The sequence below is a fragment of the Rattus rattus genome, chromosome X (genome assembly GCF_011064425.1).
Source record: "Rattus rattus isolate New Zealand chromosome X, Rrattus_CSIRO_v1, whole genome shotgun sequence".
NCBI lineage: Eukaryota > Metazoa > Chordata > Mammalia > Rodentia > Muridae > Rattus > Rattus rattus.
Genome location: NC_046172.1, coordinates 41,850,837 through 41,871,386, shown reverse-complemented (window position 1 = coordinate 41,871,386; position 20,550 = coordinate 41,850,837).

Genomic DNA, 20,550 nt, shown 5'->3' with positions numbered 1-20,550 from the left:
TCTTGAGTTCTTTGTATACATTGGATATTATCCCTCTATCAGATGTAGGATTGGTAAAGAACTTTTCCCAATCTGCTGGTTGTCATTTTGTCCTAATGGCAGTGTCCTTTGTCTTACAGAAGCTTTGCAGTTTTATGATGTCCCATTAGTTAATTCTTGATCTTAGAACATGAGACATTTGTGTTCTGTTCAGGAAATTTTCCAGGGTGCCCATGTTTTCAAGGCTCTTCCCCACTGTTTTTTCTATTAGTCTAAGTGTCTCTGGTTTTATGTGGAGGTCCTTGAGCCATTTGGACTTGGGCTTTGTACAGGGAAATAGGAATGGATAGATTCGCATTCTTCTACTTGCTGACCTCCGGTTGAACCAGCACCATTTGTTGAAAATGCTATTTTCTTCCATTGTATGGTTTTAGCTCCTTTGTCAAAGATCAAGTGACCATAGGTGTGTGGGTTCATTTCTGGGTCTTGAAGTCTTTTCCACTGATCTACCTGCCTATCTCTGTACCAATACCATACATTTTTTTATGACTATTGCTGTGTAATAGAGCTTCAGGTCAGGGATGGTGATTTCCCCAGAAGATCTTTTATTGTTGAGAATACTTTTTGCTATCCTGGGTTTTTTGTTATTTCAAATGAATCTGTGATTGCTCTTTCTATCTCTATGAAAAATTAAGTTGGAATTTTAATGGGGATTGCATTGAATCTGTAGATTGCTTTTGGCAAAATGGCCATTTTTTTACAATATCAATCCTGTCAATCCATGAGCATGGAAGATCTTTCCATCTTCTAAGATCTACAGTGTCTTTTCTTCAATGACTTGTAGTTCTTGAATACAGTTCTTTCTCTTGCTTGTTTAGTGTCACACTGAGGTATTTTATATTATTTGTGACTATTATAAAGGGTGTCATTTCCCTAATTTCTTTCTCAGCCAGTTTATCCTTTGAGTAGAGGAAGGCTAATGATTTGTTTGAGTTTATTTTATGTCTAAACATTTTGCTGAAGGTGTTTATCAGTTTTAGTACTTCTCTGTTGGAACTTTTGGGGTCACTTAAATATAGTATTATACCATCTGCACATGGTGATGTTTTGACTTCTTACTTTCCAAACTGTATTCCTTTGATTTCATTTTGTTTTTTGAATGCACTGCCTAGGATTTCAAGTACTATATTGAATAGGCAAGGAGCAAGTTTACAGCCATATCTAGTCCTGATTTTAGTGGGATTGCCCACGTTTCCACTTAGTTTGATGTTGGCTACTGGTTTGCTGCATATTGCTTTTACTATGGTTAGGTATGGACCTTGAATTCCTGCTGTTTCCAAGACTTTTAAAATGAAGGGTGTTGAATTTTACGAAATGTATCACAGCATCTAATGAGATGATCATGTGGGTTTTTTATTGTTTTTTTTAACTTTGTGTTTGTTAATATAGTGGATTATGTTGATGGATTTCCAAATATTGAACCATCCCCACATCCTTGGGATGAAGCCTACTGGTTTATGATGAATGATTATTTCAATGTGTTTTTGGATTTGATTTGCAAGAGTTGTATTAAATATTTTTGCATTGATGTTCATAAGGAAAATTGGTCTGAAGTTCTCTTTCTTTGTTGGGTCTTTGTGTTTTTTAGGTATAAGCATAGTTGTGGCTTCATAGAAGGAATTGGGTAGTGTACTTTCTGTTTCTATTTTGTGGAACAGTTTGGACAGAATTGGTATATGTCCTTCTGTGAAAAAACTCTGCACTAAACCCATCTGGTCCTGGGCTTTTTATTTTATTTTTTTGATGGTACACTTTTCATAACTGCTTCTATTTCTCTCTCTCTTTTAATATATATATATATATATATATATATATACATATATATATATATATATATATATATATATATATATATATATATATATATATATATATATATATATATCTCGTTGCTGTCTTCAGACACACAGAAGAGGGCATCAGATCCCACATTACAGATGGTTGTGAGCCAGCATGTGGTTGCGAGGAATTGAACTCAGGACCTCTGGAAGAGCAGTCAGTGCTCTTAACCACTGAGCCATCTCTCCAGCCCACTGCTTCTATTTCTTTAGGAGTTTTGGGAATCTTTTGATAGTTTATGTGATCCTAAATTAACTATGGTACTTGGTATCTGTCTAGAAAATCACCCATTTCATCTAGATTTTCTAGTTTTGTTGATTATAAGCTTTTTTTTATTAGGACCTGATGATTTTTTGAATTGCCTCTGTTTCTGTTGTCATGTCTCTGTTTTCATTTCTGATTTTGTTAATTTGTGTATAGTCTGTGTGCTCTCTGGTTAGTATGGCTAAGGGTTTATCTATCTTGTTGATTTTTTTTCAAAGAACAAGTTCCTGGTTTTGTTGATTTTTTTTATAGTTCTTTTTGTTTCTTCTCAGTTGATTTCAGCACTGAGTTTGATTATTTCCTGCTCTCTACTCCTCTTGGGTGTATTTGATTCTTTTTGTTCTAGAGCTTTCAGATGTGCTGTTAAGCTGCTACAGTATGACTGCTCTAATTACTTTTTGGCACCATTCAGAGCTATGAGTTTTCTTCTTTGCACTTCTTTCATTGTGTCCCATAAGTTTGATTATTAACTTCAATTGTTGTGCCTTCATTATTAGTAAATTCTATAAAGTCTTTAATTTCTATCTCTATTTCTTCCTTGACCAAGTTATCATTGAGTAGACCATTGTTCAACTTCCATGTGTATATGGGCTTTCTGTAGTTTTTTATGTTATTGAAGACCAGCCTTAGTCCATGGTGATCTGATAGGATACATGTGATTATTTCAATATTCTTATATCTGTGGAGGCCTGTTTTGTGACTGATTGTATGGTCAATTTTGGAGAAGGTACCATAAGAGGATGCTATATTCTTTTGTTTTAGGATGAAATGTTCTATAGATATCTTTTAATTCCATTTGGTTCATAACTTCTGTTAGTTTCTCTGCGTCTTTGTTTAGTACCTGTTTGCATGATCTGTCCGTTGATGAGAGTGGAGTGTTGAAATCTCCCACTATTTTTGTGTAAGGTGCAATGTGTGCTTTGAGCTTTAGTATGATTTCTTTTATGTATGTAGGTGCCCTTGCATTTGGAACATAGATATTCAGGACTGAAAGTTTATCTTGGTGGATTTTTCCTTTGATGAATATGAAGTGTCCTTCCTTACCTTTTTTCAATAACTTTTGGTTGAAAGTTGATTTTATTTGATATTTGAATGGAACTCCTTGTTTCTCGGTACCATTTGTTTGTAAAATTGTTTTCCATCCTTTTACTCAAAGATAGTCTCTGTCTGTGTCTCTGAGGTGTGCTGCCTGTATGCAGTAAAATGCTGGATCCCCTTTATATATCCAATCTGTTAGTCTATGTTGTTTTATTGGGGAAATGAATCCATTGATGTTAAGAGTTATTAAGGTATGGTGATTGTCGTTTCCTATTATTTTTGTTGTTAGAGGTGGAATTATATTTGTGTTGCTGTCCTCTTTTTGGTTTATTGGTTACTTTTTTGCTTTTACTAGGGTGTAGTTTCCCTCCTTGTGTTGGAGTTTTCCATCTATTATCTTTTATAGGGCTGTATTTGTGGAAAGATACTGTGTAAATTTGGTTTTGTCATGGAATATCTTGATTTTTATCTATGTTAATCGATAGTTTTGCTGGATATAGTAGCCTGGATTGAAATTTGTGTTCTTTTAGGGTCTGTATGACATCTGTCCAGAATCTCCTGGTATTCATAGTCTCTGGTGGGAAATCTGGTGTAATTCTGATAAGTATGCATTTATATGTTACTTGACCTGTTTCCCTTACTGTTTTGAATACTCTTTCTTTGTTTTGTGCACTTGGTGTTTTGAGTTTATGTGACAGGAGGAATTTCTATTCTGGTCCAATCTATTTGGAATTCTGTAGGCTTCTTGTATATTAATGGGCATCTCTTTCTTTAGGTTATAGACATTTTCTTCTACAATTTTTTGAAGATATTTAATGGCTTTTTAAGTTCGGAATCTTTGATCTCTTCTATACCTATTTTCCTTAGTTTTGATCTTTTCACTGTGTCCTGGATTTCCTGGATGTTTTGGACTAGCACCTTTCTGTGTTTTACATTTTCTTTGGTGGTTCTGTCAATTTTTCTTGAATATTTTCTTTTTTTGTCTTGGCTTTTTCTTTTTTTTTTTTTTTTATTATTAACTTGAATATTTCTTATATACATTTCGAGTGTTATTCCCTTTCCCGGTTTCCGGGCAAACATCCCCCTCCCCCTCCCCTTCCTTATGGGTGTTCCCCTCCCCACCCTCCCCGTATTGCCGCCCTCCCCCCAACTGTCTAGTTCACTGGGGGTTCAGTCTTGGCAGGACCAAGGGCTTCCCCTTCCACTGGTGCTCTTACTAGGATATTCATTGCTACCTATGAGGTCAGAGTCCAGGGTCAGTCCATGTATAGTCTTTAGGTAGTGGCTTAGTCCCTGGAAGCTCTGGTTGCTTGGCATTGTTGTACATATGGGGTCTCGAGCCCCTTGAATATTTTCTGTCCCTGAATTTTTTTCTTCTATCTTCTTGTATTCTGATTTAATCCTTGTGTCTATGACTCTGATCTCTTTCTTAGGTTTTCTATTTCCAGGGTTGCCTCCCTTTGTGATTTCTTTATTATTTCTATTTCCATTTTTAGATCCTGAATGGTTTTTTCAATTCCTTCACCTGTTTGTTTGTGTTTCCTTGTAACTCTTTAAGGGATTTTTGTGTTTCCCCTTTAAGGGCTTCTACTTGTTTACCTGTGTTGCCCTGTATTTCTTTAAGCGATTTTTTTATGTCCTTCTTAATGACCTCTAACATCATCATGAGTTGTGACTTTAAATCAAAATCTTGCTTTTCTGGTGCGTTGGGGTATCCAGGACTTGCTGTGGTAGGAAACTGGTTCTGATGATGTCAAGTGGACTTCTGTTTCTGTTGTTGCTGAGGTTTTTTATCCTTGCCTTTCTTCATCTGCTTATCTCTGGTGTTAGCAGGTTTTGCTGTTTCTGACAGTGGCTTGACCCTCCTATAAGCCTGTTTGTCAGCACTCCTCGAGTTCAGGTTTCTCCCAGCAGCATCTGGGTACAGAGAATTGTGTCACAGGGTCAGCTCTGGGTGCATATATAAATTCAAAGAATTCTGTCCCAGACTGTTCTTGGTACCTGTGTCCAGAGGGCTACAGGTAGGTTCCTCTTGGGCCAGGAATGTGAACAGAAGTGGTGGCTTCCCCTGTGCTCTCAGGATTACCTGCACTTCTGAGAATCCAGCTCTCTCTCCATGGGATCTGTGTACAGATTGCTATGGCACTTGGGTCAGCTCTGAGTGCAGGCAGAAACTGGAAGAATCCTGTCCCAGATTGCTCCTCAGTTCCTGTGTCCTACTGGCTCCAGTTTGCTCCCTTGGAGCAGAAGTGGTGGTCTTACCCCTGCTTTCAAGTATGTCAGTGCTCCTGGAGAATGGCTTTCAACTCCAGGTACAGGTGAAAACTGGAAGAATACTGTCCCAGATTGCTCCTAGCACATGTGTCCACAGTGTTCCCAGTTGGGTTACTCTTGTGTCAAGAATGTGAGCAGAAGTGGTAGTCTCCCCTGTGATCTTAGGATTGTCAGCACTTCTGAGAGTCCTGCTCTCTCCCTTCAGGATCTGGGTACAGAGAGCTGTGGCAATGGGTCAGCTCTGGGCCCATGCCTATTTTCATTTTTCTTAAGCATAGGTATGTGGTTTTTCTTTCTGTATCTTCATTTATACTTTATTGGATATTTTATATATTTACATTTCAAATGTTATACCCTTTCCTGGTTTCTCCTTCAGAATGCCCCCACCTCTCATTAGCCCTCGCTCTGCTTTTATAAGGGTGCTCCTCCTCCCATTCACCAACTCCCACCTTACTGTCCTGGCATTCCCCTACACTGGGGCAAAGAGCCTTGACAGGACCAAGGGCTTCTCCTATTGATGTTAGACAATGACATCCTCTGCTACATAAGCGGCTGGAGCCAAGGGTCCCTCAATGCATACTGTTTGGTTGATGGTTTAGTCCCTGGGATCAAAGGGGGGGGTCTATTAGTTGATATTATTGTTCTTCCTATGCTCTTGCAAACACCTTCCATTCCTTTAGTCCTTTAACTCCTCCACTGGGATCCCTGTGCTCAATCCAATGGTTGGCTGTGAGCATCTGCCTCTGTATTTTTCAGGCTCTGGCACAGCCACTCAGGGTATAGCTATTTCAAGCTCCCTTCAGCAAGCACTTCTGTATTTGTAGTTCTGATAGGTCTTTCTTTATATGTTTCTTGAAATTTTCTCTTACAGCTTTTACTATTGTTTTTTTTTTGTTCTGTGCATTTACTGTTTTGATTATTATGTAACTAGAAGATTTTCTTTTCTGGTCCGATCTATTATGTGTTCTATAGGCTTCTTGTACATGTATGGTAATCGCTTTAGGTTGGGGAATTTTCATCTATGATTTTGTTGAAGATGTTTTCAGGCCCTTTGATCTGGGAACTTCTCTCTCTTCTATTCCTCTTATTCTTAGATTTGGTATTTTCTTGTGTCCTGGATTTCTTTTTGCCTGTTTTGAATTTCCTTTGACCATTGTGTCTATTTCTTCCCTTTTTTTTTTTATTGGCTATTTTTATTTACATTTCAAAATGTTGTTCCATTTCCAGGTTTCCCAGACATAAGCCCCTTATCCTAACCCCCTCCCCCTCTCCCCCTTCATCTATGAGGGTGTTCCCCCTCCCCAACCACTACCCCTTCCCACCCTGACGTGCCCCTACACTAGGGGTTCTAGTCTTGGCAGGACCAAGGACTTCTCCTCCCATTGCTCCCCAACAAAGCCATCCTCTGCTACATATGTAGCTGTTTATATCTCCTAATGTATCTTCTACACTGGAGATTTTCTCTTCTATCTCTTGTATTCTGTTGTTGATGCTTGCATCTGTAGTTCCTGATGTGTTTCCTAGGTTTTCCGTTTCCAACATTGCTTCCATTTGTGTTTTCTTTATTGTTTCTACTTCCATTTTTAGCTCTCGGACCTCTTTGTTCAATTCTTTCATTTGTTTGATTGTGTTTTCCTGTATTGAAGGGATTTATATGTTTCCTCCTTAAGAGCATCTACTTATTTACCTGGGTTTTCCCGTATTTCTTTCAATGAGTTATTTATTTCCTCCTTAAAGGACTCTCTTATGTTCCTGAGATAAGATTTTAGGTCAGCATTCTGATTTCCAGGTGTGTTGGTGTATCTATGGCTTGCTGTGATGGTAGAACTGTGTTCTGATGGTGACAAAGTATATTGGCTTCTGTTGTTTACGGTCTTTCACTTGCCTCTCACCATCTGGTTATCTCTGGTGTTAACTGGCCTGGTTGTCTCTGTAAGAAGCTTGCCTTCTGTGCCTCTGAATTGTCTCCTGAGAGGCCTGTAATCCTAGCTGTAGCAGACCTCCTGTGAGATCTTCAGACTATGGTGTGTTCAGACGGGCACAGTAGCTAATGGTTTGTCCAGGCAAAAGACACAGGCAAGAAAACTGGTAGAGTTCGAGTAGGGGTTTGAGGTGGGGGTGAAGGTAGCTCCTCAGTGTTCCCAGCTGCTGTGGTTATTTGGGAGGGTTCCTTAACTGTGACCCTGGCTGTATCAGACATCCTGGAGAGCCTGTAGACTGTGGGTTCTTCAGAGGAGCAGACACGCTCATGATCTGCCCAGGTGGAAGGCCCTGGCAGAAAAGTGTGCAGAGTTGACAATCAAAGTTTTTAAATCACAAATTTTTAATGTCGAAAAGAAAGCATATTAAAAAAATATTAGACAGAAACAAGAGAGCCTTCTGTCATCATAAGATTCAAGAAGATATATGGGAAATATGTAATAACACAAAGTAAATAATTTAAGGATAATAATCATCCTAGCTGCCAATTAGAAATATAGGTTATTTTGGATATAAGACCTCTATCAGTTGTAGGATTGGTAAAGATCTTTTCCAAATCGGTTGGTTGCCCTTTTATTCTAACAACAGTGTCCTTTGCCATACAGAAGCTTTGCAGTTTTATGAGATCCCATTTGTCGATTCTTGATCTTACAGCATAAGCCATTGGTGTTTTGTTCAGGAAATTTTTTCCAGTGCCCATGTGTTCGAGATGCTTCCCCACTTTCTCTTCTATTAGTTTTGGTTTGTCTGGTTTTATGTGTAGGTCTTTGATCCACTTGAACTTGAACTTTGTACTAGGTGAAAAGAATTGATTAATCTGCGTTCTTCTACATGCTGACCTCTAGGTGAACCAGCACCATTTGCTTGATGCTATCTTTTTTCCATTGGATGGTTTTGTCTCCTTTGTCAAAAATCAAGTGACCATAGGTGTGTGGGTTCATTTCTGGGTCTTCAATTCTATTCACTGGTCTATCTGTCTGTCTCTGTACCAATACCACACAGTTTTTTAATCACTATTGCTCTGTAATACTGCTTGAGTTCAGGGATAGTGATTCCCCCAGAAGTCTTTTTGTTGTTGAGGATAGTTTTACCTATCGTGGGTTTTTTGTTATTCCAGATGAATTTGCAAATTGTTCTGTCTAATCTTTGAAGAATTGGGTTGGGATTTTGATGGGGATTGCACTGAATCTGTAGATTGCTTTTGGTAAAATGGCCATTTTTACTATATTCTGCCAATCCATGAGCATGGGAGATCTTTCCATCTTCTGAGGTCTTCTTCAAATTCTTTCTTCAGAGGCTTGAAGTTCTTATCATACAGAACTTTCACTTGCTTGGTTAAAGTCACACCAAGGTATTTTATATTATTTGGGACTATTATGAAGGGTGTCATTTCACTAATTTCTTTCTCAGCTTGTTTCTTTCTTGTGTAGAGGAAGGCTACTGATTTATTTGAGTTAATTTTATACCAAGCAAAATTGCTGAAAGTGTTTATCAGGTTTAGTAGTTCTCTGGTGGAACTTTTGGGATCATTTAAATATACAATCATATCGTCTGCAAATAGTGATATTTTGACTTCTTCCTTTCCAATCTGTATCGCTTTGATCTCCTTTTGTTGTGTGATTGCTCTGGCTAGGATTTAGAGAACTATATTGAATAAGTAGGGAGAGAGTGACTGCATGGAGACAAATAACCCTATTAAAAATGGGGTTCAGAGCTAAACAAAGAATTCACAGCTGAGGAAGGCAGAATGGCTGAGAAACACCTAAAGAAATGTTCAACATCTTTAGTCATAAGGGAAATGCAAATCAAAATAACCCTGAGATTCCACCTCATACCAGTGAGAATGGCTAAGATCAAAAACTCAGTTGACAGCAGATGCTGGCGAGGATGTGGAGAAAGAGGAACACTCTTCCATTGTTGGTGGGATTGCAGACTGGTACAACCATTCTGGAAATCAGTCTGGAGGTTCCTCAGAACATTGGACATTGAACTACCTGGGGACCCAGCTATACCTCTCTTGGGCATATACCCAAAAGATGACTCAACATATAACAAAGATACATGCTCCACTATGTTCATAGCAGCATTATTTATAATAGCCAGAAGCTGGAAAGAACCCAGATGCCCTTCAAAAGAGGAATGAATACAGAAAATGTGGTACATCTACACAATGGAATACTACTCAGCTATCAAAAACAATGACTTTATGAAATTCATAGGCAAATGGATGGAACTGGAAAATATCACCCTGAGTGAGGTAAACCAATCACAGAAAAACACACATGGTATGTACTCACTGATAAGTGGCTATTAGCCCAAATGCTTGAATTACCCTAGATGCACAAAACACATGAAACTCAAGAAGGATGACCAAAACGCGAATGCTTCACTACTTCTTTAAAATGGGAACAAGAATACACTTGGGAGGGACTAGGAAAGCAACGTTTAGAACAGAGGCTGAAGGAACACCCATTCAGAGCCTGCCCCACATGTGGCCCATACATATACATCCACCAAACTAGATAAGATGGATTAAGCAAAGAAGTGCAGGCTGACAGGAACTGGATGTAGATCTCTCCTGAGAGACACAGCCAGAATACAGGCAAATACATAGACAAATGCCAGCAGCAAACCACTGAACTGAGAACAGGACCACTGTTGAAGATTTAAGAGACAGGACTGGAGAGCTTGAAGGGGCTTAAGAACCCATAGGAACAACAATGCCAACCAACCAGAGCTTCCAGGGACTAAGCCACTACTCAAAGACTATACATGGGCTGACCCTGGGCTCCAACTGCATAGATAGCAATAAACAGCCTAGTAAGAACACCAGTGGAAGGGGAAGCCCTTGGTCCTACTAAGACTGAACTCCCAGTGAACTAGACTGTTGGGGGGAGGGTGGCAATGGGGGGAGGATGGGGAGGGGAACACCCATAAAGAAGGGGAGGGGGAGGGGTGAGGGGGATGTTGGCCCGGAAACCGGGAAAGGGAATAACACTCGAAATGTAAATAAGAAATACTCAAGTTAAAAATAAATAAATAAATAAAAACAGAAATTTAAAAAAAAGAAATACCCAAGTTAATAAAAATGGAGGAAAAAAAGAGATATTAAGGAAAATAAAAGAACACCAATTGCTCAGGGTCTAAAATAAATATAGACAAATGAGATCTCATAAAATTGAAAGCTTCTGTTAGGCAAAGAACATTGTCAACAGGACAAAATGACAGCCTACAGATTAGATAAGATCTTTACCAACCCTGTATCCTATAGAGGGATAGTATCCAATGTATACAGAGAACTCAAGAAGTTAGACTCCAAAGTGCCAAATAACACTATTAAAAATGGGGTGCAGAGCTAAAGAAAGAATTCTCAGCTGAGGAATATCAAGTGGCTGAGAAGTACCTAAAGAAATGTTCAACATCCTTAGTCATCAAGGAAATGCAAGTCAAAACAACCCTGATACTCCACCTCACACCAGTCAGAATGGCTAAGATCAAAAACTCAAGTGACAACTGTCCGTTGTCAGCAAGGATGTGGAGAAAGAGGAATGCTCCTCTATTGTTGGTGGGATTTCAAGCTGGTACAACCACTCTGGAAATCAGTCTGGAGGAGGTTTCTCAGAAAATTTGAAGTCCATTTAGCCCTGGGACTGTTGTTGTTGTTGTTGTTGTTGTTGTTGTTGTTGTTGTTGTTGTTGTTGTTAGGAGTCTTTTAATGACTGCTTTTATTTCCTTAGACATTATAGTACTATTTAAATGTTTACCTATCTTGACTTAACTTTGGTAAGTGGAATGTATCTAGAAAATCTTTTATTTCATTTAGACTTTTCAATTTTGTGCAATACATGGTTTTGAAGTGAAACACAATGATTAAAAAGAAAAAGAAATATCAGTTTACTCAAAAGTCAATAAACAAACATCTTGGAAGATAAAATTCACAATAGTAAAGACAAAAGAGACAAATTGAAAAAATCATATCTCATGTTGTTGGATGAAATTCAGCTTGTTCCCTTATCTACCCAGGCAATTTATAGTTTTATTGGCTTTATAACGCACATACTTTCATCTCTGAACAAGGCATGCCACCTTTTTCTTTACAATTAGAACAACTGTGAGTAAGCACCTTCAGACCCTTTTTCATTCTGATGTCTGAAGACAATAATAACTAGCAGTGTTACCTTGGCTCTGTAAGTGGAAACTGCTCTGGCCCATAGTGCTATAATTCTAGAAAATATATATTTATCAGTAACCCAGAACAAACAAAAAATTATGGCCTATTTTAGAATCTATTGTGACTTTGCTTTAAGTAACATAATGTCCTCTCTCTACTTACTGACAATTTTTCTGCTATCTAAACTTCTCTTATTACTAAACCTTTGGTTAACAGTATAAGAAAGTGATCATCAAAGAAAAGGAAATAACTGACTTTTTTGCAAAAAAGAATTGATATTGCTCTCACTAAAGAATGAAAATTATAGCTAACTGAAAGGGAATTTTGAATTAGAAGTGATCAAAAAATGAAATAAAGGGAGGAAGATGTAACTACTCCTAAACTATAAAAAAGAGTTTTATTTTAGATATAAGGGAGAATGAAGGCAAATAGTAAATTACAGGATGAACATGGCTGGCAGAACAAACCAGAATATGAGAGGAGATGGGGAGGCAAAGAGAGGAGCAACCAACCAACCAACAAGGCCCAGGGCAAAAGGCCAGGAGACCAGCATAAGCAAAATGGGTGCATTATATAAGGATCAGGCCTAGGGAAGGTAAGTCCAGCCCTGGGAGGTATGTGGTTTAGGATAGGTGACAGGGTATGCCAGCCATACTCTTGAACAGGTAGTGACAAGCTAGGAGAACCTGGAGGCCTAGTCTGCTTTGATATGTTAATAGGCAACTCAGTTCCCCTTTGTCTCAGGTTTGAAACCTAACATCCCAGCCTTCTTGTTGATAATAAATGATAAGGGAGACATAATCTTGTCTATGATTATTTCCTGATGACATTAGGGCACTGTTGGTGAACCAAGAAACTTGGCATGGAAGGAAGGCAAGGCAAGGAAGATGTGTGTGGGGGTGTGGGGGGTGGTTTACAGGTTTTTTTGCTTGCTGTCTGGCTTTGCAGGACCATCTCAGGCTAGGGAAGTGCAGGCCACTTTGGAGCAGTTTGTGAGTCTGGAATACCTGGTGACAGTGAATCTGGGGCAATCTAATATTCAGGTCCTCAGATCAGACTGGTGGAAAATTGTATCACAGGCTGGTGCATTTGGAGCAGTTTGCAGTCTTTATTTAATTGGAACTCTGCTAGGACAGATACAGATTAGGAACAGAGGATAATGTTAAGGAAAAAATTTTATCTTGGGTATACACTTGAAACTTCCAGGCCCACTCTCTTCATAGTTGGGAAAGGGGAATCTCAGACCAGGGAAGAAATCCTCACCTCTGGAATAAGCAGAATATGCAGGTAAGGACTTTTTATTTATAGTCCATTTGACCTGTGAGATGTGGATCCTTGACTAATGACTTGGTGAAGCTAACAAGAATTTTTTAAGTTTACAAAAAGAGACCGAAATTTTAAAATAGGCTAGTATTACTACTGTTTGTAATCTGTATTGGAATGTACATTATAGAACAGGCAGTAGATTCAAGTCTTTGAGTCATAGTTAAAGCGTGGGAACACACACAAAAAAAATTCTGGGTTAAAAACATTAACACTCTTTCCAGCTGGTTTGATATATAGATTGGGGAGTGATATTTTTAGCACAATTGAGGAGGGTTTTTAAGTCTATTCTTAGGAGAAAACCAAAAGAAATTTGAAATCATGAGCTTGTGACTGATAATAGTATTCAGTGTTTAGTAGCTTCTCAGAGCCCCATTGATTGATGTTTCGAACTTCAGAAGTTTTAGAATAACAATCGTATACTAAGAAGGAAAAAGATATAAAACATTTTATCTTTCATATACTTTAATCATTTCCTTAGATCTTTGTAACTTGCATTTACATCCCTTAAAACACTTTCTTTAACCTTCACAACTTACTTAAGCTTTCATATCCTCAGACCTTTACAGCTTGTATTTATACATTTTAGAACACTTTCTTAAACTTTTATTTCTTGTATTTACACATCATAAAACACTTTTTAATCCCTCACAACTTACTTAAGCTTTCATATCCTTGGACCATAATAACTTCTTTTTATATACCTTAGAATATTTTCTTAGAGCCTCAGAACTTACAAAAATTTAAAACGTTTTTCTATTCAACCATTTTTCATGAGACATATTTGGCTGATTACTGAGAGCAGTCATTGCAAAGCAACTTCCTTTAAATAAAAGAATAGTAAAAAGTTACTTTGAAACTTGTTTTTATGAATTTATTTCTTATCAAAATCTGGTAGCAAAGTAAACTGTCTTGCTCACCTGTGAATCTAGTAGGCCTACAAAAATGAGGCCTGAAACTTTGATTTTTACATATGAAAAATAACGTAGACAGCAGAAGAAACCTTGGGACAGGAGCTGGTAAAATTGCATCTGTTAAACTCTATAGTTAATTAGTTAATATCATCAGAGATCAAATGGCCCATGTATCAATTAAAATGGCAGAGACTTACTCACTACCCACATGGTTACCCTATTCTCCTCTAGTTTCCATGGCTTCATAATGGGAAGAGGTCCCAGGACAGCAGCCATTTTCTGCCACTAGTACCAGAAGATCTAAGAGATTTCCCTGTGAAGGGAGAACTTGTAGTACTGGCCTACTTATTCTAGGCAAATTGGGTCAATCAACTCTCCAGTATCCTGCTGGTCCATAGTTTGGGCAGGCTCCTAGTGGCTGCTGAGGCATGGAACAGTTTTCAGGCCAGGTGAAGACCTCTTCACTGGCATTCTTAGGGTTGGTTGCCTCTTGGAGCATTTCTGACTACCATAGGAACTGTTTTCCTTAAATATTTTAAATGCCATAATTAGCAGATCTCTGAAGAGTTTGAGAACTAGTTTTTCCTAAGTATACCTTGTTTTAAAAAAAAAATAACTTTACTTGTTCTTAGTTACTTGCTTCAGGCTAAACCTTGAAAACCACAGGAGACTTAATAAGGCTTGTCACTATAAGTGAATTAATTCCATTTGTACTTTTAATCACATTAAAAAATTTGATTACTGAGGACAAGAGAGATGGATCAGTGGTTCAGAGCATTGGCTGCTTTTCTAGAGGACCATGGTTCAATCCCCAGCACCCACACTACAGTTCACAACTGTCGGAAACTACAGCTCTGGGGAGATGTGACACATTCATACAGACATGCATGCAGGCACAACACCAGTGCACAACAACTGGAGTTGGGGCTATCCCAAAAGCTGTTGCCTTTTGATGGGTTATGTTCATCTAGCTGGGCTGCCTTGTAAGGCATCAGTGGAAGAGGAAGAAGCTAGCCTTTCAGAGTCTTGACGTGACATGGTGGGGAAACATCCAGGTGGCCCACACCCACTCAGAAGAGAAGGGCAGGGGGAATGGGTAAATGATTATAGAGCTGGTGTGTCAGGAGCAATCGTAGTGTAGGACAAGCTAATAACTATCAGGTGATCTTCCAGAGATAACATCCTTTTAGATTATATCTATGACAAAGCTTCTATAGGCAAAGCCCAGGAGAAATTCATTTTAGGAAAGATTCCTACTATTAATAGGCTTTCCCTATTAATATTAAACATATATAACAATCACCAGGTATTAACCCATCACTTTTGAGCAGATCTCTGCAGATCTATGAAGATGTACTGTCTTGTAATGATGCTATGTAGACAAAAGAATGACTTCTTAATTCTTAGTGATGATCCTACAAGAATTCCTAAAATTATTTCAGTGATTTTTTTAAAGATATTTGATAGTGGGACTATAATTAGATTCTTTTCTGATAGTCAAAACTGCAATGACAACTCTGTCAGTCTCCCATGTGTGACCAATTGGTTCAATAGGAACCAGACTTTGTACTACTCAGAGCACATTCCAAGAGGTTGTAAAATAATTAACCAAAAGTCATTAAAAGGGAACTAACCATTTATTATAGGTGCTAGGACAGAAGATAAAATATTGACTGGGTTTATCTATACAAAACTTCACTAATAACTTAGTTATGGTTTTTAACTTCCATTAAACCTATGGAGCTGTGGCAGGTGATGGATGTTTAGCCAAATAATTACTCCTAATGGATGTGCATGTAAACATTCTCTTTTGTAAACTTCTGTTTCAATTTATGATTTGAAGTTTTGTGTGAACTTGCGATGAGCTTTGTAACATGTGATCATGTATTCTGAAAGATTTTCAAGTGCTGAGGACAAAGAGAAGAGTCAGAACTGAGCTGAGAGAGGAACTGAGCTGAGGAGAAGGTGTTAGACAGAACACCTTTTAGACAGAACTGAACTCTAGAAGAACTTAGAAGTATAGGCATAGCTTTGGGAGAAAAGCCATTGAGATTAAGAACATGATTTTAACTTCAGAGAAGGAGGAGAGAGCAAGATTAGAAGGAGAATGCAGAGTGGAATAAGTTAGAAACTATAGGTAACATAAAAAACTAAGAGGGCAGTGTGCAGAATGAAGAGGGGAAGATGAAAAAAGAAGCTGCAGAGCAGAAGGAGCAGGCAGATTTTTTTCTTACCATGGGACAGAACAGGTCCTTTCTTAATAACAAGGCAGGCTTAGTCTTATTAAAGGAACAAAGCTTTCTTCTTACAAGCTTGAGTTTAATTCACTTAGCATTAAAAGGGTAAAAGCTTTTCCTTTTGCTGTGCGATAAAGATTGGAGCTCATTTTTCATTCAGAATGAGTGAGTTCTTTCTGCACTGGTGCTTCTTCTTTTGCTCCATATGCATATATATGTGTGTGTGTGTGTGTGTGTGTGTGTGTGTGTGTGTGTGTGTGTGTGTGTGTGTGTGTAATTGTGAGAATCCATGAAACCTAAGCCAAATTGGTTTTAATGAAAATGTATCAATGCACATGCATGAATCTGTATGTGTGTTCAGACATATTGGCTTATGTAAAAGTTTTTTTTTTCCTTCTGAAAGCATTATTCTCTTCTCCTGGCTCAATAGAAACTTATTGCTCCAAACTGCCCCCTAGCATGACAAATAAGAGATATCTGGGAAAAGGGAAGGTGCTCTACCAATTAATTCTTTACTTAATATCCTGCCGTTTTAGGATGAGGTGCTAAGTGCCAAAGACAGTACTTTCTGGCCTCAGAAGAAAACAGAAGGCAGGCCAGCTACAGCAGCAAAGTAACTTAGATAAGTAAACATTTTATAATTATACAGCAAGTCTAAATATCTAATAAGACAATGCCTTGCCCCCTTTTCTCCTGAGACAAAGTCTTACCCTCTGTAGATGCTCTTCTCCCTCCACTTCCTCACGACGAAATGACAACAAAGAAAACCCCTGCAAGGGCTGGTTCCTGCACAGGTGACCAGGAATTGGCAGTAAGCAGAACGTAAAGTGAATAAGTAAAAAAATTAAATAAATTGAGTTGAAGATTTAACTGTAGAGATTTTAGAATTAAAAAAAAAAAACCTCTAAAGCATAACTACAGTAAACTTTAAGCATAAATAGTCCATAGGGAGGCTGGGAACTTTTCTCATCACTTTTATAGTTCACCATTACAGAATATCACATTTTCTTTTTTTTCCCCCATCTTTATTAACTTGAGTATTTTTTTTTCCGGAGCTGGGGACCGAACCCAGGGCCTGGCGCTTGCTAGGCAAGCGCTCTACCGCTGAGCTAAATCCCCAACCCCAACTTGAGTATTTCTTATTGACATTTCGATTATTATTCCTCTTCCCGGTTTCCGGGCCAACATCCCCCTAACCCCTACCCCACCCCTTCTCAATGGCTGCTCCCCTCCCCATCCTTCCCCCGATTACCGTCCTCCCCCCAACAATCACGTTCACTGGGGGTTCATTCCTGGCAGGACCAAGGGCTTCCCCTTGCACTGGTGCTCTTACTAGGATATTCATTGCTACCTATGAGGTTGGAGTCCAGGGTCAGTCCATGTATAGTCTTTGGGTAGTGGCTTAGTCCCTGGAAGCTCTGGTTGCTTGGCATTGTTGTTCATAAGGGGTCTCAACCCCCTTCAAGCTCTTCTAAATCTTTCTCTGATTCCTTCAACGGGGATCATATTCTCAGTTCAGTGGTTTGCTGCTGGCATTCGCCTCTGTATTTGCTGTATTCTGGCTGTGTCTCTCAGGACAGATCTACATCCGGTGCCTGTTGGCCTGCACTTTTTCCTTCATCCATCTTATCTAGTTTGGTGGCTGTATATGTGTGGGCCATATGTGGGGCAGGCTCTGAGTGGGTGTTCCTTCTGCCTCTGTTGTAAACTTTGTTCCCTATCCCCTCCCAAGGGTATTCTTGTTCCCCTTTTAAAGGAGTGAAGCATTCGCATTTTGGTCATCCTTCTTGAGTTTCATGTGTTCTGTGCATCTGGGGTAATTCAAGCGTTTGGTCTAATATCCACTTATCAATGAAGGCATACCATGTGTGTTTTTCTGTTATTGGTCTACCTCATTCAGGATGATATTTTCCAGTTCCATCCATTTGCCCATGAATTTCATAAAGTCAATGTTTTTGGTAGCTGAGTAATATTCCACCGTGTAGATGTGCCACATTTTCTGTATCCATTCCTCTGTTGAAGGGCATCTGGATTCTTTCTAGCTTCTGGCTATTCTGAATAAGGCTGCTATGATTATAGTGGAGCACATGTCTTTGTTATATGTTGGGGTATCTTTGGGTATATGCCCAAGAGAGGTATAGGTGGGTCCTCAGGTAGTTCAATGTCCAATTTTCTGAGGAACCTCCAGACTGATTTCCAGAATGATTGTACCAGTCTGCAATCCCACCAACAATGGAGGAGTGTTCCTCTTTCTTCACATCATCACCAGCATTTGCTGTCACCTGAATTTTTGATCTTAGCCATTCTCACTGGTGTGAGGTGAAATCTCAGAGTTGTTTTGATTTGCATTTCCCTTATGACTAAAGATGTTGAACATTTCTTTAGGTGTTTCTCAGCCATTCGGCATTCCTCAGCTGTGAATTCTTTGTTTAGCCCTGAACCCCATTTTTTAATAGGGTTATTTGTCTCCCTGCGGTCTAACTTTTTGAGTTCTTTGTATATTTTGTATAAAAGCCCTCTATCAGTTGTAGGATTGGTAAAGATCATTTCCCAATCTGTTGTTTGCCATTTTGACATAACAACAGTGTCCTTTGCCTTACACAAGTTTTGCAGTTTTATGAGATCCTATTTGTCGATTCTTGATCTTAGAGCTTAAGCCATTGGTGTTTTGTTCAGGAAATTTTCTCCAGTGGCCATGTGTTCGAGATGCTTCCCCACTTTTCCTTCTTTAGTTTGAGTGTATCTGGTTTGATGTGGAGGTCCTTGATCCACTTGGACTTAAGCTTTGTACTGGGTGAAAAGAATTGATTAATCTGCATTCTTCTACATGCTGACCTCCAGGTGAGCCAGCACCATTTGCTGAAAATGCTATCTTTTTTCCATTGGATGGTTTTGGCTCCTTTGTCAAAAATCAAGTGACCAAAGTTGTGTGGGTTCATTTCTGGGTCTTCAATTCTATTCCATTCGTCTATCTGTCTGTCTCTGTACCAATACCATGCAGTTTTTATCACTATTGCTCTGTAATACTGCTTGAGTTCAGAGACAGTGATTCCCCCAGAAGTCCTTTTATTTTTGAGGATAATTTAAGCTGTTCTGAGTTTTTTGTTATTCCAGATGAATTTGCAAATTGTTCTGTCTAACTCCCTGAGGAATTGGATTGGTATTTTGATGGGGATTGCATTGAATCTGTAGATCACTTTTGGTAAAATGGCCATTTTTACTATATTAATCCTGCCAATCCATGAGCATGGGAGATCTTTTCATCTTCTGAGGTATTCTTCAATCTCTTTCTTCAGAAGCTTGAAGTTCTTATCATACAGATCTTTCACTTTCACACCGAGGTATTGTATATTGTTTGCACTATTAAAAAGGGTGTGATTTCCCTAATTTCTTTCTCGGCTTGTTTCTCTTTTGTGTAGAGAAAGGCTACTGATTTATTTGAGTTAATTTTAAACCCAGCCACTTTGCTGAAGTTGTTTATCAGCTTTAGTAGTTCTCTGGTGGAACTTTTGGGACCACTTAAATATACTATCATATCATCTGCAAATGGTGATATTTTGACTTCTTCTTTTCCAATCTGTATTCCTTTGATCTTTTGTTGTCTGATTGCTCTGGCTAGAACTTCAAGAACTATATTAAATAAGTAGGCGGAGAGTGGGCAGCCTTGTCTAGTCCCTGATTTTAGTGGGATTGCTTCAAGTTACTCTCCATTTAGTTTAATGTTAGGTATTTGTTTGCTGTATGTGGCTTTTACTATGTTTAGGTATGGGCCTTGATTTCCTATTCTTTCTAGGACTTTTATCATGAAGGGATGTTGAATTTTGTCAAATGCTTTCTCAGCGTCTAATGAAATGATCATATGGTTTTGTTCTTTCAGTTTGTGTATATAATGGATTACATTGATGGTTTTCCTTACATTAAAACATCCTTGCATGCCTGGGATGAAGCGTACTTGATCACGGTGGATGATAGTTTTGATGTGCTCTTGGATTCGGTTTGCCAGAATTTTATTGAGTATTTTTGCATCAATATTCATAAGGGAAATTGGTCTGAAGTTCTCTTTCTTTGTTGGATCTTTGTGTGGTTTAGATATAAGAGTAATTGTGGCTTCATAGAAGGAATTCGGTAGCACTCCGTCTGTTTCAATTTTGTGGAATAGTTTGGATAGTATTGGCATGAGGTCTTCTATGGAGGTCTGATAGAATTCTGCACTGAACCCATCTGAACCTGGACTCTTTTTGGTTGAGGGACCTTTAATGACTACTACTTTTTCTTTAGGAGTTAGGGGGGTTGTTTAAATGTTTTATCTGTTCCTGATTTAACTTTGGTACCTGGTATCTGTCTAGAAAATTCTCCATTTCCTCCAGATTTTCAAGTTTTGGTGAATATAGGCTTTTGTAGTAGGATCTGATGATTTTTTGAATTTCCTCTGATTCTGTAGTTATGTCTCTCCCTTTTCACTTCTGATTTT